The sequence below is a fragment of the Vombatus ursinus genome, unplaced genomic scaffold (assembly GCF_900497805.2).
Source record: "Vombatus ursinus unplaced genomic scaffold, bare-nosed wombat genome assembly UNPS02011916.1, whole genome shotgun sequence".
NCBI lineage: Eukaryota > Metazoa > Chordata > Mammalia > Diprotodontia > Vombatidae > Vombatus > Vombatus ursinus.
The window spans coordinates 1,938,623-1,946,682 of record NW_020951694.1 but is presented as its reverse complement, the minus strand read 5'-3'; positions in this window follow the sequence as shown (position 1 = coordinate 1,946,682).

The window sequence follows — 8,060 nt, the reverse complement described above, 5'->3', positions numbered from 1 at the left end:
AGTAGCAGATAGTTTTGATAACTACTGCCTTATAATACAATTTAAGATCTGGTATTGCTAGGTCTTGTTTCTTTACATTTTTTCCTCATTAATTCCTTTGATATTCTTGACCTTTTGTTCTTCCAAATGAATTTTATTATTTTTTCTAGCTCAATAAAATATTTTTGGTGATTTAATTGGGATGACATTGAATAGATTCATTTACGTAAAAAATGTCATTTTTATATTGGCTCTGCCTACCTACAAACAATATTTCTCCAATTATTTAAACCTGACTTTATTTGCATAAAAAAAGTATTTTATAATTATGTCCATGTAGTTCCTGGGTTAGTTTTGGCAGATATACTCCCAGGTATTTTTGCTGTCTATGGTTATTTTAAATAGATGATATCTCTGACTGTCTTTTCTCACAGGGTTTTGTTAGTGATATATAGAAATGCTGATAATTTGAAAGGGTTTATTTTATATCCTGCTGCTTTGCTAATATTATTAAATGTTTCAACTAGCTTTTTAGTTGAATCTCTAGGATTTTCCAAGTATATCATCATATTGTCTGCAAAAAAGAGATAGTCTTATTATCTCATTGCTCATTCTGATTCCTTCAATTTCTTTTTCTTCTCTTGTTGCTATTGCTAATGTTTCTAATACAATAAGGGTGATAATAGGCATCCTTGTTTTACTCCTGATCTTATTAGAAAGGCTTCTAGCTTATCCTTGTTACAAATAATGCTTGCTGATGGTTTTAGGTAGATGCTTCTCATCATTTTAAGGGAAAATACTTTTATACCTATGCTTTCAATCCTTCTAATAGCTCAAAAGCAAATACAATGGTATTTGTAGCTAGATGGTGGTAGCTAGATGGTGAATGGGCAAGTGAGATTTATCATTTTTTTTCTGAAATAATGGTCGTTGTATTGATCATCCATTCACTTAAAGCTTTCTAAGCTGTTTTTTACTGTGTTGTTTTTGTTATTGTAGCTTAAAAAACATATTGTACTGATTTCTTTTGTTTTTAAATCACCTATATTTTCCAATGTGTCCCTTTCCCCTTTTCTTCCCAGAGAGTCAGTGGTAATAAGGAAGAATAAAAAAGAGGGAGGTGAGGTGGGGAACAGTTGAAGAAAACCAACAAACATATCAGAAAAGTCCAACATTACATGTAGTGTTCCAAACCCATAGTCCTCTACCTCTGCAAAGAATGTGGGGAGGTGACATCTTGTATTTCTTCTTTGGGACCAAGCTTGGTTATCATCATTTCATAACTTTCAATTGTGATAGTTTTATTGTTTTTTTATTTTCATTTACATTGTTATAGATATTGTTTATATTGTTTTCTTGGTTTGACATACTTAATTTCACATCAGTTCATATGTCTTGCCATGCTTCTCTCATTATATTTTTTCTTAAAGCACAGTAACATTCCATTGCATTCATGCAGCACAAATTGGTTATTCTCCAATCAATGGGCACATACTTTGTCTCCAGTTCTTGGCTACTACAAAAAGAGCCCCCAATAGCTTTTTCAAGACTCCTTTTTATGGTCCTTAGCTTTGCTCACCAGCCTGAGCTTATACAGGACATGAGCTCAGTGTGACACTTTTAGTGGCTATAACACAATTTTGTATTTATCTAATCTGCCCTTGCTTTCATCCTGTGGATATGTATATTTTTAAATCTGAGCAGGCTGGTGAGTCTTCAGTTCATCAACTTCTAAATCACAACAACTTGGGTTTTTCTTCCTCATCAGAAATGTTTCAGTTTTTGCTTTCTTGAGTTTCCTATGTACCCCTTCAGGGTTGATTTTTTCCTCTGAACCCTTTTAAATATGCTCTTCCCAAATCTAAGATTAATACCTGTGCATATATTTATACCTATTCATAAGCTAAGCCTGGCTTTCCAATCTAAGAGATAGTTCTCAGCAAGATTCCTATCACTTCCACCCCACAGCAACCCTTTCCTCATTGTTAGTAAAAATAAAATCTAGAATATATATTTCCTTTGTTGGTTCCTCCATCTTTTGGAAAATGAAATTAACATTAGGTTGAATCAATAAGTTTTTAGCTACTCTGCTAAGAATGGAAAAAAATAAACAGAGCTCAAGGTACATGGAAAAAAGGCCTCAATTCTTCTCTAGACTAGGGCAAGGTTGATTCAAGCCCTTTTGAAGATGCTCCAAGTTCTAGCTACACAGCAAGTCTTTTCTCAACCATTTGGTTAATAGAATAACTACAAATGTTCCATAGTCTCTCGAAGGCCCTATCCTTCCATGTCACCACAACTCTGCTGGAAGCAGGTTTCCCAGTGTCTCCACTTAGGAAGGCACCTTCAGAAGCACTCTGTAGAGGTACCAGGCAGGCAGTTAGGTAGTTCCATGAATAGGTATCAAGCCTAGAATCAGGAAAACCTGAGTTCAAATTTGACTTCAGACACTTAACTAGCTGTGTGACCTTGGGTAAGTCAGTTAACCTCTGTTTGTTTCAGTTTCTTGATCTGTAAAATGGGGATAATAATAGTTTCCATGAACTCCCTGGGTTGTTGTGAGGATCAAATGAGATGAAAATTGTAAAGTGCTTAGCATAGTATCAAGCACATAGTAAGTGCTATGTCAATGCTAGTTATTGTCGTTGTTGTTATTATTACCATACTTCTGTTACCTAAGGATGGGATGAATATCCTTTGTAGGCAGTGTTACAATGATCAGATAGGAATGCCTGAAGATTAGAGAGAAGGGTAGGTATCTGCTGAAGATGACAGGAAGAGATGAAATCAAGAACTTTGAGGTGTGAAAAAAAAAACTGGATTTGGTGATCAAGAAGACCAATTTTGGGCAGCTAGGTGGCGCAGTGGCTAGAGCAGCGGCCCTGAAGTCAAGAGGACCTGAGTTCAAATCTGACCTCAGACCAAGCACTTGACACTTACTAGCTGTGTGACCCTGGGCAAGTCACTTAACCCCAATTGCCTAAAAAAAAATAAATAAATAAAAGAAGAGCAATTTTATCAAGCAATGATTGACAAACTTGATCTCAAACCCTTAATACTTTTTTTTTTAGCACATACTACCCAATATAGGTGAAATACTTGTATATTTACTTATTTACAAGTTAATGTGTAAACAGTGGATTCCTGTACTAATAATTATGTATTTAAGAAGCTCGGTAACATGGACCTTGTTAAACATACAAAAAAGAAATTGACATTTTCAAAAAGGATGAGATACAGATGAAATAATATTTTAAGATAATATCTTATTAGCCATCAAAAAACTTTTTCATTTCTACTAAAATTACTGATGTTATTTATAATGAGCGACATGATTAAATACACTTCATTTTTTAAAATATTGATTTAACACTGTGATATAGCAATTCAAAGGTCTTGATCTAAGTTTAGGTTTTTTCAATATTTGGGGTTTTAATGGTGCTATCATAACTAAAAAAGAACCTACACAAACACAAGTAGGTCCAAAGGGAAGAATTGCTTCGTCGATGTCAATCTTATGAACTAATCAAAAGGTGTTGCATTTCTATATTAGCAAATAGGTTCAAAACTCCCTGAAAGTTTCTATTTGGAAGATTTTTAACCAGGTTAGGAAAATTCTGATTCTGGCTTTTAAAAGTGTACAGACAGGAGAGCTTGTATAGACAACACACAGAGAGGCATTAATTATTCAGAAGAAAAGAGGGGTCACTAATGTCAAATGGTGCAGAGGTCAAAAAGGATGAGAATTTCTAAAAGGCCATCAAATTTGGCAATTAAGTGATCATTATTGTAGTCTAACCATTCTGAAAAATTGATTTGGAACTATGCCCCTAAAAATCACCAAGCAGTGAATACCTTTTGACCCAGCAATACCTCTAGGCTTATATCCTAAAGAGATCAAATTAAAATAAAAAGGATCCATATATACAAAAATATGTATAGCATAGTTTTTTTTTTTGCAGTGGCAAGGAATTGAAAGCTAAGGGTGTGCCCATCAATAGTGAAATGCCTGAACAAATTATGGTGTAAATGAACAGAACATACACATTCTAACTCTAGATCACATAGCCAGAGAGGCTGTATATATATATATCCTTCAGGATCTAGAACCGTATGGTATTGGGGGGTGGGGTTGGCTTGGTAAGTAGGGACCTGAATCCTTTTTCTCAGAAACAAGTGCTTTACTGGCCTGGGGCATATCTTTTTCTATTGTCACATTTCCAGGAGCAGGTTCAAGAAAACTCCTCCTTGAAGGATGGAGACTAAGGCAGTGACTATAGAAGAGGAGTATGCTTGAAAGAAGGAGTTGGCAAAGAGTGGCAACCACTCACAGGAGTTGGGAGAGAGTAGAGAAAGATAACAAACATTTCTGCATCACTAATGGAAAAGGATAGAAGACATTTCAAATGGTTAGTGTTAAATGGAAGGTAAGAGAAAGTCAAGTGTAGGAGTCTATAGGAAGATTCTCAATAGCCCATAGTGGCTATTTTGACTAGTAACCAACACTGTGACCTCCATGACCAAAACATCCTACCCTGGCCAGCAAGCAGTCATCTTCTCCCATCACCTCCTCCACAACCTTTTCACCAAGGGTTTCATTGCCCATAACTTCTGCTTGGGGCTTGTTATCCTAATTGTTGATTGCCTCTCACAAACCACTACTTCAGGAAAGTTTCAGTCACTTTTCTCTTCATTCAGGCCCTCTCCTTCACTCTTCAATTTGGGAACCGTGAACCACGATCAAATCACCTCTGCTCTATGACCCCCATTCACTATCTCGATAACTTTCAGAACCAAAATACCCCTACTTGGCCACTGTCCCCTTATGCACGTTGTCTCTCCCACTAGAATGTAAACTCCTCATCACTACTATTAACATAGTACTAGAAATGCTAACTAGAGCAATGAAGACAAGAAAAAGAAATTGAAGGAATAAGACTAAGCAAGACTGCTTCCAGCCTAGCCCCCACAGCCATAATTAAGGAGAGAAATCATTATGGAGAAGAGAAGACCTTCTTCATTGTGGATACCTTCCTCATCACCACCAGCAACAACTGTTGAACATGTAAATACAAGAGCTCTGGGAGTGACAGCATCCCATAGACTACCAGTCTCTTTTCTAGCCCAGTCTCCATAGCCATCACCTGATCATGGGAAAAGAAAAAACAAATTTATTGCTTTTTGCAGATGTACTTAGAGAATCCCAATGAGTCAACTAAAAATTAACTGAAATAATTAATAACATCATCAAAGTTGTAGGATATAAGATAAATCCACATAAATCAGCATTCTTACATGTAATCAACAAAAACCACCAAGATCTAGAATGAGAAATTTCATTCAAAACAACCACAGAAAATATAAGCTACTTGGGAGATTATCTTCTAAGATTCACACAGGAATAATATGAATCTAACTATAAAATACTCTTTGCAGAAATAAAGACAGACCTAAATAATTAGAGAAATATAAATTACTCCTGGAGAGGTTGAGTCAATATAATAAAAATGACAATATTACCTAAATTAATTTATCAATGCTGTGCCAATCTCCCAAAAGAATATTCTAATGAATGAATGAAAAAGTAGTTATTAAGGGTTTACTAAGTGCAAAGCAATGTGCTAAATGCAGAGGATACAAATAGAAAAGTAAGACAATCCTTGTTAGCAAGGAGCTCACATTCTAATAGGGGAAATAACACACATGGAACGTTTCAGTTGCAGGTCAGATTAAAAGGTCCTATGGTCCTTAGAGTGCAGTGGTATATCAAATAGTAATTTCTCTTCTTTAATGTCATTTCCACTGATAAAATCTTATCTGTTTCTGATGCTAAGTTATTTGACAATTCCAAGAACTTTGGTGGCAAGAATTTTCTTTTCTGGGTCTTCAATAGCTGTGGTTGCAGGAGCAATTGTCAGGCTTCATTTCACCACCTTGGTTCCTAGGATGATGGCTATGGGCACAAGGCTGGAAGCCTTTATTATGGTAATAGCAGGAAAGGCTATTGGGTTCAGATTCTGGGCCACCTCCATTCAAGTATGAGGGGACAAGGTCATAAAGAAGGTGGAGGCTGTTCAATTTGTCTAGCACACATTGCCTCCTGTCTCTTCCTCTGGGTGCCTTGATGCTTCAGCTAGGCTGGCTAATCTGATCTGTGGGTGGCAGCTGGTGGGGATGGTTGACCTCTTCACCACAAGAGTAGCTTCCTCAGATGCCTGCTGTGGGGGTAAAGAGCTCAGAATGCTCCATGAGGGGTCAGGCACAAATATGAACATTTGGGGTGGATTCTTTGAATTTGTTTGTCTCATGTCTCTTTTGGACTACTTCAATGCTGCTTTGCTTATAGGGCACAATACCTTCTCTGATGAGGGCATGTCATGCTGGTTGGTCCTGTGCCAGTGTCTCCCATGTCACACAATCAATTCCAAAGTTCTTAAGAGAGATCTTGAGAGTATCCTTGTATTGCCTTTTCTGACCACCATGTGAGTGCTTGCCCTGCGTGAGTGCTCCACTAAATAGTCAAGTTTAGGGGTACTGCTATTCCCAAGGTTCTTGGGCCAGGAGTCCTAGGTTATCTCCATATAAGTATAAGGGGACATTATAGGCAAGATTGTGGAGGTGTTTTGGCTTGCTTCCTCCTCCTCGGGGTACCTTGTTGCTTAAGAGCTACAGAAAATAATAACAAAATTCTTATGAAGGAAAAAAAGGTAAAAAATCTTAAGGATAATGTTAAAAATAAGTGGGAAGGAAAGAGGGAGGAGAGAGAGAGACAGAGAAACAGAGAGAGAGAGAGAGAGAGGAATAGATTAGGTATACAACATAGTGAAGCAAACAAACATAGAAGCTCAGTGTTTGATAAATTCAAAGACCCCAGTTACTGGTGAAGAACTCATTATTTAACAAAAACTGCTGGGAAAACTGAACAACAGTTTGACAGAAATTAGGTTCAGATAACATTTCACACCATAAACCAAGATAAGTTCCAAATGGATACATGACATAGATATTAAAAGTCACATCATAAACAACTAAGAGGAGCTAAGAAGAAATTAACTTTCACATCTATGTATGGATAGTTCATGACTAAACAAGTGATAGAGATGATCAAGTGAGATAAAATAGATAATCTTTTATATAAAATTAAAACATTTTTGCACAAACAAATTTAACAGTAAATATTAGAGGGAAAACAGGTAACTGGGAAAACAATCTTTGCAACAAGTTTCCCAGATATATATGGAACTGATTCAAATTTATGACTAAGAGTCATTTCCTAAAGATAAATGGTCAAAGGATATGAACAGGCAGATTTCAAAGGAAGAAATACAAGCTATCAACAACCATATAAAATATTTTAAATTACTAATTTTTAGAAAACATGAAAATTAAAGCAATGTTGAGGTTCAACCTCACATCTAATCAGACTGATAAAGATTGCAAAAAAGAGGAAATTATAAACTTTTGAAAAGGCTTCAGAGAAAACATGCACACTAATGTAGGACTGGTGGAGGTGCAAATTTATCCAGTGTTCTGGAAAGTAATTGGGAATTCTGCCCAGAAAGCTATCAAACTGTGCATGCCTTTTGACCCAACTATATAACTACTAGACTACCCCAAGGACATCAAAGAAAAGAAAAAGGATCTATATGTACAGATATATTTATAGTAGTTCTATTATAGAAGACAAAAATTGGAAGGAGGAGGTCCTCCTATTGAGGAACAGCTAGATAAATTGGGGTATATGAATGTGTAGAATATTATTGTGCCATAAAAAATAGTGAAATGGACAGTTTCAAAGTAAATTGGGAAGACTTCTCTAAACTGATGAAGAGTGAAATGAACAGAACCAGAGAACAATGTATATATTGCTAACACCATTAAGGGAAAATAACATTGAAAAACTTTAGAACTCTCATCACCACAATGATAAACCCTCAGCCTAAATGAATGAAGATAAAACAAGAGGCATTAAAATGGCATTAAAAAGGCATACATTTATTTTTTCTTTTTTTTTAATAAATATATCTATTTTTAGTTTTCAACATTGACTTCCAGAAGATTGTGAGTTCCAAATTTTCACT